The 17,070-nt window shown below is 43.2% G+C and overlaps 1 protein-coding gene across 2 annotated transcripts in view; it reads left to right on the plus strand.

The window, feature by feature from the left end:
* Positions 1-17,070, plus strand: part of DACH2 (dachshund family transcription factor 2) — a 321,366-nt gene that overhangs the window by 239,602 nt on the left and 64,694 nt on the right. The window lies entirely within an intron of this gene.

Below are 17,070 nucleotides of genomic sequence, written 5' to 3' on the forward strand. Positions count from 1 at the left end.
TGGCTTGTAAAGAGAGCAACATGCTGAGATCCCGAATTTGCAGTGATTAGTGTAATATGAAAATGTTCAGGGTTGTTTTGCCACATGTGCTTAAGGAGAGGAATCGAGCGAGTTGCTTCCTGTGTGATCATGCTTCATCTTTCATGAGTGGCTTACAAGTGCTTAAGAAGTACATTATCCATAACTGCAACAACAAAAATGGATTTCTTTACAGAGTGATTAGGTATGTATCTCATCTGTACTCCAGGAGTTCAAAGTGCTGTTCATAAAACCGTTTTCTTCATTTGCCCCATAACTGCTATCTTGAGATATAGGTTGGGTAAAAGTTAAAGGTAAAGGTTCCCCTCGCACATATGTGCTAGTCATTCCTGACTCTAGGGGGCGGTGCTCATCTCTGTTTCAAAGCCAAAGAGCCAGCGCTGTCCAAAGACGTCTCCATGGTCATGTGGCCGGCATGATTAAGAGCGCTGTTCCCTTCCCACCGAAGTGGTTCCTATTTTTCTACTTGCATTTTTACCTGCTTTCGAACTGCTAGGTTGGCAGAAACTGGGACAAGTCACGGGAGCTCACTCTGTTATGCAGCGCTAGGGATTCAAACTGCCGACCTTCTGATCGACAAACTCAGCATCTTAGCCACTGAGCCACCGCATCCCAACATAGGTTGGGTAGTGATGTCCAAGCTGGTGCTGATATAATAACAGAATGGAGAAAAAGAGCGTATTTGTTTCTTTCTTTTTTTGCACACTTTGGGACTGGAGGCATTTTTAGATGTGTGTTAAAACTTGTACGAAGCTAAACATACCAGTTTTGTCCATTTCTGACAAAAAATGGCAGAGATCTCTGTACAAATTGGTTCTTGGATGGAGATTTTGGCAGCGCAGACTTAGAAGTCTGCAAAAATAAAAAGGAGTGTTTCCTGGATAGCCACATGTACCCCACAGTTTACAAATTGCTGCTTCTGATACTAAGCAAGGTAAATCATTAGTAAAGGTCTAAATTAAATGTTTTGTTTTTAGCAGTGTTACAGTTCGTTTAAGTTAATTGGCCAGCCTAGCACTAATTTTTCTCACTTAAAGTTAGGATTAGTTTTCACAAAGTTGGAGAAAATCTGGGTGATTTTCTCCCTCCCCCCCCCCACTTTATCTATTTATTATACAATTATCAACAGATTACCACACCTAAGTCGTGATGGACATATTTTTTAAGTATGACTGACTGATGGACAGACTGGGAATTGCTGAATTAATGGGCATACTTCAAAGGCTTGGCAGAGCTGAACAGTAATTACATCTGCTGAGCCACTTGATAACTTTTTGGAAATAGACCAGCAGAAGGCCTTCATAGGAGTTCTCCATTTTTAATATGTTATTTTTGTGGCTTACTTGGAACATACAATATTGTGTCCTGTTAATCTATCTAGATACAAACGTCTGTGTGTGTGTGTATGTGTGTATGTATGTTCCAGGATAACTCTGGAATGCCTCGAGCAATTTCAACTGAACTTGGTACACAAGTATAAGTATAATCTTTATTGTCATTGTACTTAAATACAACAAAATTGGTTTCGCTCACCAAGATGACTTACTCTCTGGAAACAAATACTGAGGGGGTAAAACACCTCTAACACTCCTCAGGGTGTGTGTTCTGCTAAGATACAGCCTGTTGTGTTCTAAAATGGCTTCTACCGTACTGCCGTAAAATGGCTTCTACTGTACAGCGCAGTGGAGCCTCCATGGCAACGATTTCACAGTACTCCACAAGGGGGCTCCCTCTGGTAAGGGGGAAAAATCCAACATTAGAAATTATGTTTGGCCCAGGATTATTTTTGAGGACAAATGTATGGATTAGGATAAATAAATACCCGGGCAATGGTGGGTTATCAGCTAGTGTGAATATAAAAAGCAAATCATCAAATGTGAGGGGTCTTTTGATAGCTCGGTTATGTTTTCATTTTAATGACAACTAAGATTCTTGGAGAAATTTCTTCATGGGCTTTTAGTCAATTTGCCCCTTTTTTCAAACTGGATGCATTATCTTCTTCTATCAAATGATCCGATGTATTTTAGGAGACCACTGTAAGTTGATGTTAGTTTTCAGTTATTATCATTCATTGAAAAGTCAGACTACTAAGGTCAATGTAGAATGTTATTAATTTTTTTTATTTCTTTTTTTTTTCTCAATAGACTTTAGACTGTGTTTGTTAGAAATCCATACCGTGTACGGGTTCTGGGAAGTCGGGGGGGGGGGAGGTGGAGGGGGGTTGGGGGAGAGGGGGGAGGGGGGAGGGGTATATATTAGGCTAGACAAGAATTTGGTGGTAAACTAGAATTATTTTGATATACAAGAAATTGTACTTCGATGTCTTACTGATTGAGGAATGATGAAATGTTTGCCTTAAAAGAAATAAAACTTTTGAAACACGAAAAGTCAGACTACAGAATAACAGAGTTGGAAGGGACCTTGGAGGTCTTCTAGTCCAACCCCCATATCATTTCAGAGCCGAGATGGCACAGTGGTTAAATGCAGCACTGCAGGCTACTTCAGCTGACTGTAGTTCTGCAGTTCGGCTGTTCAAATCTCACCGGCTCAGGGTTGACTCAGCCTTCCATCCTTCCGAGGTGGGTAAAATGAGGACCTGGATTGTTGTTGGGGGCAATATGCTGACTCTGTAAACCGCTTAGAGAGGGCTGAAAGCCCTATGAAGCGATATATAAGTCTAACTGCTACTGCTATTTCAGAGAAGTGGTTGTCCAATCAATTCTTTAAAACTTCCAGTGTTGGAAGTTGGGAAGTCACTTCCAAGATTTGTCTTTACTCCCAAGCCAACCTTGCTTTCTTAGTTATTCTTGTCTTCTGGCAGCTCTGGAGGCAACTTGTTCCACTGGGAACCACAACTTCTCAAGGCAACTTGTTCTACTGATTAAGTGTTCTCACTATCAAGAAATTTCTCCTCAGTTCTAGGTTGCTTCTCTCCGTGATTAATTTCCATCCATTGCTTCTTGTCCTGCCTTCAGGTGCTTTGGAGAATAGATTGATTCCCTCTTTTGGGGGGCAGTCCCTGAGATAGTGGAACACTGCTATCATGTCACCCCTAATCCTTCTTTTCATTAAACTAGACATACGCAGTTCCTGCAACTTCATATGTTTTATCCTCCAGTCCCCTAATCATCTTTGTTGCTCTTCTCTGCATTCTTTCTAGAGTCTCAACATCTTTTTTGCATCGTGGTGATCAAAACTGGATGCAGAATTCCAACTGTGGCTTTACCCAGTGGTAGAAAATCAGTCCTATTTTTTTTTTTAAAAAAAACAACTTCTCATATTCTGTATTGTTACTTAGGATTATTTTTAAAAACCCACTGTTCTGACCTAGGCTTCCTTAACAAGCAAGTAGCAGAATCTGGGTCCCAGCAAAACCCCTTTTATTTACATGACTGTGAATTCCTTTCATCCCCAGTCAGCAAGGCTTGGCAAACAGCCTTTCAGAGGAATATTTATCAACACGAACCTTATCTTGCTCAGAGAGCTGGGCAAGGCAACACTTGGCACTGAGTCTCTTATAGTCACAAACAGAACTTTCCTCTCTTGAAACAACCGAAGGAATACATTTTCTCCTGCAAAAGCCCACTCCCCATTCGCGCCTCATTTGTTTCCTATGGGAGGGGCCAATCACCTCCAAGGTGTGGCTTTACTCCCAAGCCAACCCTGCTTTCTTAGTTGTTCTTGTCCTCTGGCAGCTCTGCGCATGCGCACGTTGGGAACAGGCTCCAGCTGTTCCTCTGCCTCACTGCTCTCTAGCTTCCTCTCTGCCTCCGACGCAGAGCCCTCGTCTGAGCTTTACTCAGCCCTCAAGACTGGCCCATGTTTCTCCCTAAACTCTTCACGGTCTGACTCTGCTGCCAGTTCTGCTGACCGCCAGTGGGCCACAACACACACACACACACACACACACACACACACACACACACACACACACTTCTGAAATCTTCCCCAATCCTTTATTTTTCTTTTCTAGACCTTTGTTGAAAAGTTTGATCGCTGTCGTTCTTTTGCCCATTGCTTCCTTTATTGAATTAGGATTCGTTCGTAACCATTAAAATGTATCTTTCACCGCTACAAGACTTAAAATAGCCATCAACCTGGACATCTTTCAAAGAAGATTAGACACCTTGATGAAGGACAAGGCTATTAATAGCTCTGGATGAGTGACAGTGTACTTGAGAGGATAGGAAGGAGAAGCTGTGTTTCTCAGTGTCCAAATTCAGGGATACAGTAAGCCGAGGACTTACCTGTGCAGGCTACAGTAGTCCTCAACTTAACAACCATTTGAAGTTACAACAGCACTCAAAAAAGTGACCATTTTTCACACTTACAACTATCACAGCCTCCCCAGGGTCCCAGGATCAAAACTCAAACGCTTGCCAATTGACTCAAATTTATGACGCTACGGGAAAGCCACATTCACTTAACTTGTTGTTAGCCGCGAAGTGGTGTCTGACCCATCGCGACCCCATGGACAATGTTCCTCCAGGGCTTCCTGTCCTCTACCATCCTCTGGAGTCCATTTAAGCTCACGCCTTCTGCTTCGGTGACTCCATTCAGCCACCTCGTTCTCTGTCATCCCCTTCTTCTTTTGCCCTCCATCTTTCCCAGCATGAGGCTCTTCTCCAGTGAGTCCTTCCTTCTCATTAGGTGGCCAAAGTATTGGAGTTTCCTCTTCAGGATCTGGCCTTCTAAAGAGCAGTCAGGGTTGATCTCCCGTAGGACTATTCTATTCTATTCTATTCTGTTGTTGTTGTTGTTAGTTGCAAAGTCATGTCCGACCCATCAAGACCCCATGTACAATGTTCCTCCAGGCCTCCCTGTCCTCTACCATCCTCTAGAGTCCATTTAAGCTCACGCCGACTGCTTCGGTGACTCCATCCAGCCACCTTATTCTCTGTCGTCCCCTTCTTCTTTTGCCCTCCATCTTTCCCAGCATTAGGCTCTTCTCCAGTGAAGAAGACTTAACTATCACTTAACTATCATGTCTCTAACTTAACAACTGCAGTGATTCAGTTAACAAATTTGGCAAGGAAGATCATAAAGTGGAGCAAAACTTACTTAACAAATGTCTCACTTAACAACAAAAACCTTGGGCTCAATTGTATGTCGAGGCATACCTCTACTCCGGGCTAAGATTGCTTTTGATATGATCCAGCCATACTGAATAAGACTTCCTGAGGGGGTACTCTTTAGTAAGCCCACCCATGATGAGTAGAGAAAATGGATGAAGCAAATTGATGCTAGATTTGTCTACAGGTAGTCCTCGGGTTATGACCGCAATTGAGCCCAACATTCCTGTTGCTAAGTTCCTGGATTTGGCCCCATTTTACGACGTTTCTTACCAGAGTTGCTAAGTGAATCCCTGCAGTTGTTAATGACATGGTCGTTAAGCAAATCTGGCTTTCCCGTTGACTTTGCTTATCAGAAGGTCGCACAAGGGAATCATATGACCCCAGGACACGGTAACCATCATAAATATGAGTCAGTTGCCAAGCGTCTGAATTTTGATCGTGTGACCTTGGGGATGCTGTATGTGTGGGAAAAAACTATCCTAAGTCACTTTTTTTTTACAACAGCTCTTCTTTCAATGCTGTTGTAACTTCAAACAGTCACTAAACAAACTGTTGTAAGTCGAGGCCTACTGTACGTAGACGGCTGAAAATCTGCATGCCAGACCTTTCTACTTCCCAATTAGGAGGGATGTACGGCACCACCTTGGTACTCAACTGCTGTGAAACTCATCAAATTTGGTACTCAAAGCAGTTGGACCCAAAGGTTTTGTCCCGCTACCAGTGGTGGGATGCAACCGGTTTGGTGAGTGCATGCTTTGCGCGCACATGCTGCATTACAAAAATGACCTTCTTAACCTTCAAAACCTACCTTCCATATCAGCGCCTGTCAGTGGTGGATTCTGGATTCCATTGCAACCGGTATGTGAAACTGGGCCCAGCGTCCACCACATGAACATGTGCAGCGCACACGCACACATGTGCATGCATACTTACCATCTGTAATGCTCCACAACGCCTCCGCAATGCTCCAGCTGCTCAGTGGAGCATCGCGCAGGTGCCGTATGCTCCGTGCGCGGAAGCCCCAAAGAGCTCAAATACAGGTAAGGAAGGCAGGCAGGTGGGTGAGCCCTCTGGAGCACAGTACTAGAACGGTACCTGGTGCTCCTGGCAGGCACCAGTACGCCTGTACTGGGGTGTACCGGTCATAACCCACTATTGGCGCCTGTGAATAAAACAGCTGACGTGTAGCAATCCGCTGTGGCGTGCAAATCAGCTGAACTAAAAAAACCAGGGAAATATAGGACAGGAAAACACAGGGGCTGGTGGGCGGGGCCAAATACTCACAGGAACTACCAGTTCACCTGAACCGGCTGAATCCCACCCCTGCCTGATACTCATCATTTGTTTAGTACTTGACCCAGCAGCTAGAACTGGTTGATGTCGGCTGCCTTGTAACTCACTACATTATTCCTTATGGGAAAATCTGTTGGGGACTCATCATACCACCTGGAACACATTAACAATGAGTATCTGTAGAGTTAGCCCACAATGACCAAATCCATTGGAAATTTAGAACTCGAAAGGCCACGTGAAGCAGAGTTCATAATCGCCAGGAATCAATGTTCCTAAATAAGATAAAGCCATCTTGGTACCCTCCAGATATATTACGGGCATTAATTCCATTATCCGAAGCCAACGTGGCCATTGACATGGGATTGCGAGAGTTGTAGGCCAAAACAACTGAAGGGCATTGATTATGTCCCTCTGTGCTCTTCTCCCTGTACGTGAAGGTTCCTGCCATAATGTTCTCCAGGAAATTTGTGGAACGTGAATCTGGTGGTGTGATGAGGTCTTAGGAGCTTGCTCACAAATATACTGGAGTTGTTTGCCTTTGAACAACCTCGAGGCCACTAATAAGTTAAAACAAATGTAATAAAATGAGAATTACAACATCTCTAAAAGCAAAGCAGCTGTTCAAACAGTTGGGCATCTTCCAGCAGTAAAAACACCATGTCAGTACAGCAACTTAAAAACAAATCAGTCTTGGTATTTTAAAAGTATTCTTGGTCTCAGAGCTATCAGGCAGAGGGCTGTTAAGGGGGACACAAGGAGACCCCCAGGATTATGGCGAGACCTCCTAGATGGCAGAAGTCACAATACTTCTGAAATACAGCCCTCTATTTTTGCATTCACCGTTCAGAATTGTGAGTTTTCCTTTGATTAGTAGTATATTTAATCTCAGATTTGCTGGCTGTATGAAATTTTAAAAAAGCAAGCAACATCATGTACAGGGAATTTTAAAAAAAAGAAGGAAAGGGAAAGGAGTGGAAGGAAGGAAGGCATTGTATATTTCTAAGATATAACACATATATGCATGCACCAGTGGTGGGATTCAAATTTTTTTACTACCGGTTCTGTGGGCGTGTCTTGGTGGGCGTGGCAGGGGAAGGATACTGCCAAATTTCCATTCCCATCCTACTACTGGGGGAAGGATATTGCAAAATCTCCATTTCCACCCCACTCCAGGGGAAGGACACTGTAAAATCTGCATTCCTCCCCACTCCAGGGGAAGGACACTGTAAAATCTCCTTTCCCTCCTGATCAACTGGGACTCAGGAGGCAAAGAATAGATGGGGCCAGTCAGAGGTGGTATTTACCAGTTCTCCGAACTACTCACAATTTCTGCTACCGGTTCTCCAGAACTGATCAGAACCTGCTGAATACCACCTCTGGTATGCACGCACCAGCTTTTGAGAATTTTCTATGCATGGACACCGAAGTTATTATTTTGTTCAGCAAGAGAATTCAATTCTTTGCTCCCCCAGAAATGTACAGCCACAAATCAAATGTCAGATGCAGATTCTTGTAGCGGACCTGTGAATTTCATTTAGAGACATCTCACCTTTAAAAATAAAAAATAGATAGAATGAATCTGAAACCAAAGGAGAAAACAACGTCAACTGATTGAACTTAAAATTAGTTTTTGGAATTTTTCATATTCACCAAATACTGAAACAAATTTGCATGTTGCAGACTTTCCTTCCGTGTCCATATCCGTTGACCTGCCATTGCACAAATGACACAGTTCTCTATAGTAATGGCATCATGATCTCTAAGACAGGTACATAAGTCACGTCATCTCTGCCAAGCAACATGGCACATTAATTGTCATTTGCCTTCTCTGTGGATGCCCGTGATTGTAAGAATAATTGCAGCCGCTGACAACATTGTGCATTAGATGTTCTTTTCTTCCACGTGGAAAACCACTTTGCATTGCCGTTAAGTCTGAGAATTCAGTAAACAGAATGGAAACACTGTCATAAATTGTTATAAAGGGAATTCTTTCCTCATATTAATTAAGAAACTAATGTCCAGGGACATGGTGGCTCAGCGGCTAAGATACTGAGTTTGCCAATCAGAAAGGTCGGCAGTTCGGCGGTTCGAATCCCTAGTGCCGCATAACAGAGTGAACTTCCATTACTTGTCCCAGCTTCTGCCAAGCTAGCAGTTCGAAAACAAGTAAAAATGCAAGTAGAAAAATAGGGAACGCCTTTGGTGGGAAGGGAACAGCGTTCCATGCGCCTTTGGTGTTGAGTCATGCTGGCCACATGACCATGGAGACGTCTTCGGACAGCGCTGGCTCTTCGGCTTTCAAACTGAGATGAGCACCGCCCCCTAGAGTTGGGAATGACTAGCCCATATGTGCGACGGGAACCTTTACCTAATGTCCAGGGACCAACTGGTTGAAACTGGGTCTTGGTTTAATAGAGGATTCAGGATTTGTAGATTAAGTTATGTTTAAAAATGTCAGAGTGGCAATTGAGGAATAAAAAATAAAGTGAATAAAATCATGTACAGACTTGTACATGCAGTGATTTCTTTGAAAGATTTGGTTTTTGGTTTGCAGGTGCTCCCGGATCGCATAAGTATAATCTCACACAGAAGCACATAGATACATATATGTGTTGTGTGTGAATGATCGAACCATGCCTTTCATGTAATAGAAGTGAGAATGGCAAAACCAACTCTCATCCCTGATTGATGAATTTTAATGTGTTCTCCTAAATAGAACATGAGTATATTCAAAATGTTCCATACATTGGCTGTGTATGCACAACGCATTTAATTGAATTCACCCAACCGTACCTCTAATCATAAAATATGACTCTTCGAAACATTTTGGTAAACTGTATATTTCACCGTAGCATACACCTAACACATATCATCGAAAAAATTAAGCTGATTGACGTATCGATATCATTAATAGCCAGCATTTATTATACTCTTATATAATTCTCTTCCAAACCATTGCTGAAGATGTTGAAGAGTACCAGGCCTAAAACAGAGCCTGGGAGTACCCCACTGCATACTTCCTTCTGTGTAGATGCAGTTCCATTGGGGACTACACGTTGAGTGTGGTTGGTCAGCCAGTTACGAATCCATCTGGTGGTGATGCTGTCCAACCCACATTCTTCTACTTTATCTAGTAGTAGGTTATGGTCTACTTTATCAAATGCCTTACTGAATCAGTCCAAGTGAATTACACCGACAGCATTCCTCTGGTCCACTAATTTTGTCACTTTGTCAAAGAATGTAATAAGTTTAGTCTGGCATGATCTGTTTTTGACAAACCCATGTTGGCTTGTGGTTATTACTTTTTTGCTTCTAGGTGTTTGCTATTTTGTTGCTTGGTTAACTTTTCCTTAAATGGTCAGAACCTCATGGTATCTCCCCTGCCAAGTTTATAGTCCTTGGTGCTCTTCAAGCTTGGTAGTTTGCTGGTAGATGTCGGTAACATCATCAGTAAAAGGGAGTGTGGGGTTCCCTACAGTTTATGTACAGTAGTTGGTGAGGAGGTGATTTTTTTCCCCCCTTGGTAGTTCCTTGATTAGGATATTAGATGCATTTAATGGTTTGTATTTATCTGGATGTATTCAAACAGAAGAACCTGAGACGCTTAGCTTTAGATTCCAGCACAGAACAGGGGTGGTATGGATGGTCTCAAAGGATCCTTGCAGCTCTAGGATTCTGTGAAATTGAACAGGCACCATCTCTGCTCTCTGCAAGGCAGTGCTTTCCTTCCTTAGCATTTATCATGCAGACATTCTCTGGAATGAGTCCAGATATGGATCATCATCTTAATTTACACATTGCATTCACTGTTTAGTAAATGATGCGGACCTGTAGTGGTGTTAATTATGATTAAAAACATGTTTGTTCTTCTCTCTCTCTCTCTCTCTCTCTCCACGGAAACTGATTCATCTTGACAGGCAAAATGTTTCAACACCCTGTTTGTCTTGGTCACGAATCCGTTTAACGTATTTGTGCTTCTCCTCAACCTTCGGTAGACATTAAGACGGAGGGGGATATGGCAAACCTGTCCTGCATGTTGGGCCATTATCCTGCTCAGTCTCCCACCTTTCTGTATTCAGTTGTCAGATACAAAGGAAGGTTCCCAGAAATGCTACCTGTGTTTGGACATTCAAGTCTGGTTGGTCAAAGTCACAACTCTAGGATCAGACCATTTTCCATTACCTCCTTGTCAGGAGCAAATAACCAGGAGCATTCGTTCAAAGCACAGGAGAGTTTATTGTTGTTACCTATACCCAAGAATCTGGCCAACTAACAGTCAAAGCTAAATTGGCACCAGATAAGAGTCGAAGGAATTCAAGGGGGTGGGGTTGGAACTCTTATGGCAAAGAAGTCAAACTCGATTTCACTGAGGGCCTCATCAGGGTTGTGTTTGACCTGGGCGGGGGGGCAAAGTGGGCACGGCCAGCTCATCATCACTTGTGTCAGGGATGCCTGTGGTGGCCCAAGCACTCTGCTAGAGAAAACGGGCTCTCAAGCTCCGTTTTCGGCTGCGATGGCCTCCTGCAACCCTCTACCTCTGAAAACAGAGCTCGGGAGGATTGCAGGAGGCCCTCCCGAGCTCTGATTTTACTAGCAAAGGCACAGCCAGTCCTTCACTGTTTCTAGGGTGGCCCCGAAGTCCAGATCTAAACACCTGCGGGCTGGGGCCGGCCACCTTTGTCTTATGGCAATGCAATGATTCCAAACTGCCGACATGCTTAACCCCGCCTTCTAGCTCGGACATCTACCTCTTAAAGGACATTCTTTTAATCAAATCATTTATCTTCGTTCTGCTTCCCCCAAATTTGCCAATCCTGTTCACATTTTCTAGTATGTCAAGCCGAACATATGTGAGTTGATCATCACTTATGTGGAAGGATTGGCTTTTATTTTATCTAACTGGATAGTTAGCCTTGCAGACCGTGATACTCTTAGTTAGCATTTCCAAAAATTGAAATTTGAAGACATCTATTCCCACCCCACCCCACCCCAACTTATTCTCAATGTCTGGCTTTCAACAGTTGTACAATATTGCTGTAAAGACCACACTGCCTTGGCTTAATGTTCTTGTTTGATTGGAATATCCTTAGCTTTTGTGTCTGTCTTATGGCTTTCCTTGCTGGGATTGGCTTTCCAATATTCTCTTTGTATTGGACCTAGAGGGTGGGGGTGGGGGGACACCATTTAACAGTGGTTAAAACTATCTTTGTTTTCTTAATATTAAGCACTCATATTTAATACCAGTTGACTTTTATTTTTAACTAGCTGATAATCCGGTGCTGCCCAGGTATTTATTTATCCCAACCCTCCTTCCATGAACATCGCCACAATGTTGGATTTTCCCGCTTACTAGAGGGAGCCCCCTTGTGGAGTACCGTGAAGCTGTTACCATGGCAACTCCACAGCGCTGTACAGTAGAAGCCATTGTAATGTAGTACGGTAGAAGCCATTTTAAGGCACGACAGGCTGTATCTTAACAGAGCATACACCCCGAGGGGTGTTAGGGGGTGTCTTACCACTGCAGTATTTGTTTCCAGAGAGTAAGTCATCTGTGTACCAAGTTTGGTTGAAATTGCTGAAGGCGTTCCAGAGTTATGCGACAGGTGTGTGTGTGTGTGTGTGTGTGTGTGTGTGTGTGTGTTTCATTCTAAGCTCTTCTAAGACTTCTTTCTTTTCAGCTAGCAAAGGGATGTCACCTACATATCTGAAATGGTTAACATTTCAGCCTCTTCTTTTGATTCCAGCTCTCATCCTGCCATTTGTATTAAATATTTGCTGCATAAGATAAAAAGATGTGAGGAAAATATTTAAGTGTAAATAATTCGTTTGGACATTATGCTTGAATATAGGCTTTTTTCCCTTCCCCTTTGTACCGCTGAAGGATCTCTTGCCCAAAGGCCTTGTAATATGCGAGCAGGGAGGAATATTTATGCCCACCCGAGAAATGTTTTCATAACTGAGAAAAAAAATAATATTAATAAAACGAACGTGGATGAATCTCTTGAGCCTTCCCAGTTGCTTCTGACATGGCCAACTTCAGTGGAAGAGATTGGAAGAAAAATTTGTCACAGGGAAGAATGCTTTTTTACATTTATCTATTCATGCAGGAAAGCGATAAGTGATACAGTGTGCATATATGTATATTCGTTCATTTGCATCCCTCCTTGATTATTTTTACAAATAACTCAAGGCAGTCAATATATCTAACACATCTTCCTGCTCCTGTTATCCCCAGAACAACAACCCTGTGAGGTGGGTTGGGCTGAGACAGGGTGCCTGACCCAACCAGATTTCATGGCTAAAGCAAAACGCAAAGTCTCCCACTTTCTAGAGTGGTGCCTTAAACCATTAGACTAAATTTGCTTTCCATATGAGAGTATACAGCAAAAGGTGCAAAACTCAAGGCCTGTGGCCTGAATCCAGCCCACAGGGTACTTAAATCCACACACCCCCATGCCTCGTTTTCACTCTCCATGGCCTCCAGCAGCACTCTGCCCCCCTCTGCACCCCGTTTTAGCCGATAAAGTGCTGCAGGAGGCTGTTCAGGCAGAAAACGGGGCAGAGGGGGCCAGGGGCCTCCCTGCGCCCTGTTTTGGCCGTGCCACAGAAGGCATCCATCCTGTCACCTCCCCCCTACTCCTGCCAGCCTGCAGAGGAGAACTACAATGCTGATCTGGCCCTCAAAGAAATCCAGTTTGACACCCCTGGTGTACAGTATACAAGAATTAACTGCAGTAATGGATCTTATCAGTTCCTTGGCCAGGCCAAAAGGCTGCAAATTAAGTTCTGGCAAGCAGTCTCTGTTGCATGAAATACAATGAGCCAAATCTTCAGAAATCCGAACTGTTGTCTCCTACGACCACCATTCCCCTTTCCTTCGATTTATTCCCCTGCCAACTCAGCGTCCACATCTGCCTTGCTTCCCGATTCGACTCCTTGTCCTCAGTTGTTCTCCTCTCCTAACAGCTCCGCACATATGCACATCTGGAACAGGCCCTGACTGTTCTTCCTCCTCACACATAGGATGTCTTTCTTATTTGGGGAGTATTTTGTATTGAAATGAGAGAAGGCTAGCCCTCCCCCCACCCAAATGTGGAAACATAGGTGGGAATTAAACTGTTAAAAAACCCGAGTTTCCAAGCACATTAACTTAGACTTGAGCCACATTAACTCAGAGCTGCTTGGTACGTCATGACCTGTTACAGCTCTACATTCTGGAATGCTGTCATTTCTAGAAGATATATCTAGAGACAATGTCTAAATTGCACCCCCTTTCAGTCAATATGGATTTGAGGTCATCCTTGTAAAATGTGTGGAATTTATGATGGCCTGGCTGACACGAATACAGCCGTACCATTGAACTCCACTGCAATTATGCCACATTATATTAGAACATATGATATAATTTAACTTGGCATAAACTCATCTTTCTTTGCCTATGCAAAGCTCATCGTTTTTGCAAATTACACATTTGCACTAGTAAAGATAATTCATAGCTCAGCTGCGAGCATAAAAATGATGGACCATTTCCCTTTTTTGGCTCCGTCATTGATCTTTCGGATTTTACTGTTTGATAACATGAATCACATTTATTAGCCAAGTGTTCATCCTAAAGAATGTAGAATGCTTCTTTGCTGTTATCTTCAATTAAGATACATCCCCCCCCCCGCGCCACTGTCTCTTACATGTCAATGAAATATTATGGATTCTAATTGGAAATCTAGTTAATGAATCCCTGGCACTGTCAATAATTCAGACAGACTCTCTCAACCATACCTTCCTTTTACCACTTTGCAAAATAATGGAAGGAGCAAAAAGTAAAAATCTCCAAAGATTGATTTGATTTCTATGCAAAAAAAAATTAAAAATGGGATAGGGTTTAAACCAGGACATCTCAACCTTGGCAATTTAAAGAACTGTGAACTTCAGTTCCCAGAATTCCCCAGCCAGCTATGGTATGCTAACGATACCTTCCTTTTACCAGTTCCCAAAATAATAGAGTCATTTTATTGAGTAGAAGGGCTGGGAAGAGAGAAATTCATTTCTGAAAACAGCAATCTCCTAAAAGTGATTTGATTTGTATCTATAGAGGGGGGGGGGAAACAACATAGGGTTTTAAACCAGTAGTTCTCAATCTTGGCATTTTTTCAAGATGCTTGAACTTCAATTCCCAGAATTTCCTAGCCAGCTATGCTATGTCAAACTAAAGTTGTCTAGGTTCAAAAATGCTGGTTTAGAGTGTAGTTAAGATTAAGCAGTGTCATTTTTACATCAAGAGAAGAGTTTTGTGAAGCGTTGGCCAGGTTGAAGGGAGGTTATAAGCCAACATCAGAATGTCAATAAGGATATGTTTATCTGTCTGTCTGTCTAGCTATCTAGCTATCTCTAAATCAATATCTATATATCCATATATATTCATGTGTATGTGTGTATTTGCCTTACATATAGATTATACATAGATATTGGCAGAGTTCACATGTTGCATTAAACATTAATGAGATTTATTTTTCTTTGGCTTAATGTACACTGCAGAACTTGAGGTGGTATTCAACAGGTTCTGACCAGTACTGGAGATTCGATTGCGGAAATATTGAGTAGTTCAGAGAACCGGTAAATACCACCTCTGACTGGCCCCGCCCACATCTATTCTCTGCCTCCTGAGTCCCAGTTGATCAGGAGGAAATGGGGATTTTGCAGTAACCTTCTCCCGGAGTGGGGAAGGAATGGGGATTTTACAGTATCCTTCCCTGCCATGCCCACCAAGCCATACCCACCAAGCCATACCTACCAAGCCATGCCATGCCCACCAAGCCACGCCCACAGAACCAGTAGTAAAAATTGTTGAATCCCACCATTGTAGAACCATTCATTGGTGATATATAAATCATGTTTCAGGGTTTAGTCTCACCTGGGATCCAAGTCCGGGATAGCTTAGTTCAGTAAAATACAGTTCAACCATGACTGATTCCAACTTGTGATGCAACAGAGGCCTCACAATAGAAAAAAGTATCCAACCAACGGCGTTAGGTGATAGAAGATGATTTGAGTCTCTGCATTGTATCTGCAGCTCACCCTCTCATCCACCCCGCCAAAAAAATCTAGACACTCTGCCTGGATGGTTGAAAATTTGCTAACAAAGTCTTAAATTGTCGAATGCATAGAAAATGCTTTTATGTCAACAGCACTCATTCACTTACTGATTTTCGTGCTTTTCTGTTGAGAAATAAGCGTGCCCCAGTTGGTGGGTAGCCTTCCCTGCTCTGAGATTTGCAGATTTTGTTAAATTCCCATGCTGTAAACAACACAGCAGGCTCTTTTCAGTCAATTAGGAGCTTTGCAAATTAATTGCACTTGAAAGGAACTGCAAGCCAGGGCTCATGATAGGATTCATGTATGTACTGGGGTTAGCTATTAAGATCTAGATTGCTCCTTTGGCTGGACCCATGATGACCAGACACATGGACAATTGCCCACAACGACTTTTTATCCTCTTTTGCAAATCTTGAGATTTATTAAAAGGAAGAAGGCTAGAATTTATGGACTGTGGCTCACTTTTAGGGGTTCTTCCCAGGGATGGGTTTCAAAATTTTTAGCAAGGGGCTCTCTGCCCGGTTGCTGGGTGGGTGTGACCATGGTGGGCATAGTATAGTCTGCCCCCTGCACCATCGGGGGGGGGGAGGCTTTTTGCCCTCCCTGGGCTCCGAAGGCTTTCCTTAAGACTCCAGGAGGGCGACAACGGCCTCTCCAGTCTCCGGAGACCCTCTGGAGGCCAGAAATGCCCGAACTTCTGGTAGGCCACTTTTTGGCCTCCCCGAGGCTCTGCGCAGGCCGTATACTTACCTGCATCCAAAACAGGCCGCATGGGGACTCCTGGGAGGGGAGAGGAGGGGAGGGGTGGGCAGAGCCAGCCAGGAGTGGGATTTAAGGGTTCTCAGAACTGCACAGAATCTTAGCTAGAGGTTCTCCCCCAGCAGCCCACTCCTGGTTCTTCCTGTTTACTTCCTAATCAAATTGCCGACGTGTCCAAGACGTGTCTGCCAAAGGTCCTCTCCTCTACATCCCATAATTGCAATCAGTGGGTTATGTAGATTTGTGATGAAGAGGCCCTTTGGCTATGGCACCTCATTGTGAGTTATCATCGTCTCTGAGATCCTACCAATAGCAGCGTTGTCTTCGTTGAAGAATGTAGTCTCAGAGTGTCTGAAACAATAGTTTTCAATCAACTTTGTTGTCATATAGGTTATTTCTAACGATTTTTTTTATTTATTCCGGTTAATTGCCTTATTTTATCAATGATTTCCATATCTCAGTGATCGATGTTCCAATCCAGGTAGACCACATATCCAAAACGGTCAGTGTTGACTCCTAAGGGTTGATGAGTGTCCCATTACGGTTGTTGTTGTTGTTACTGTTACTACTACTACTACTACTACTACTACTACTACTACTACTACTACTACTAGCTGCTAACCTGGTATTGTCCGGGTATTTATTTATAGGTGGGAAATGTCCAAGCCAAACGTAATTTCTAATGTTGGATTTTTCCCCTTACCAGAGGGAGCCCCCTTGTGGAATACTGTTAAGCCATTACCATGGCAACTCCACTGCACTGTACAGTAGAAGCCAGTACAACAGTATGGCACAACAGGCTGTATCTTAACAG

The sequence above is a fragment of the Thamnophis sirtalis genome, unplaced genomic scaffold, assembly GCF_051295495.1.
Source record: "Thamnophis sirtalis isolate CommonGarterSnake01/CBP01778 unplaced genomic scaffold, rThaSir2_p1.2 scaffold_13, whole genome shotgun sequence".
NCBI lineage: Eukaryota > Metazoa > Chordata > Lepidosauria > Squamata > Natricidae > Thamnophis > Thamnophis sirtalis.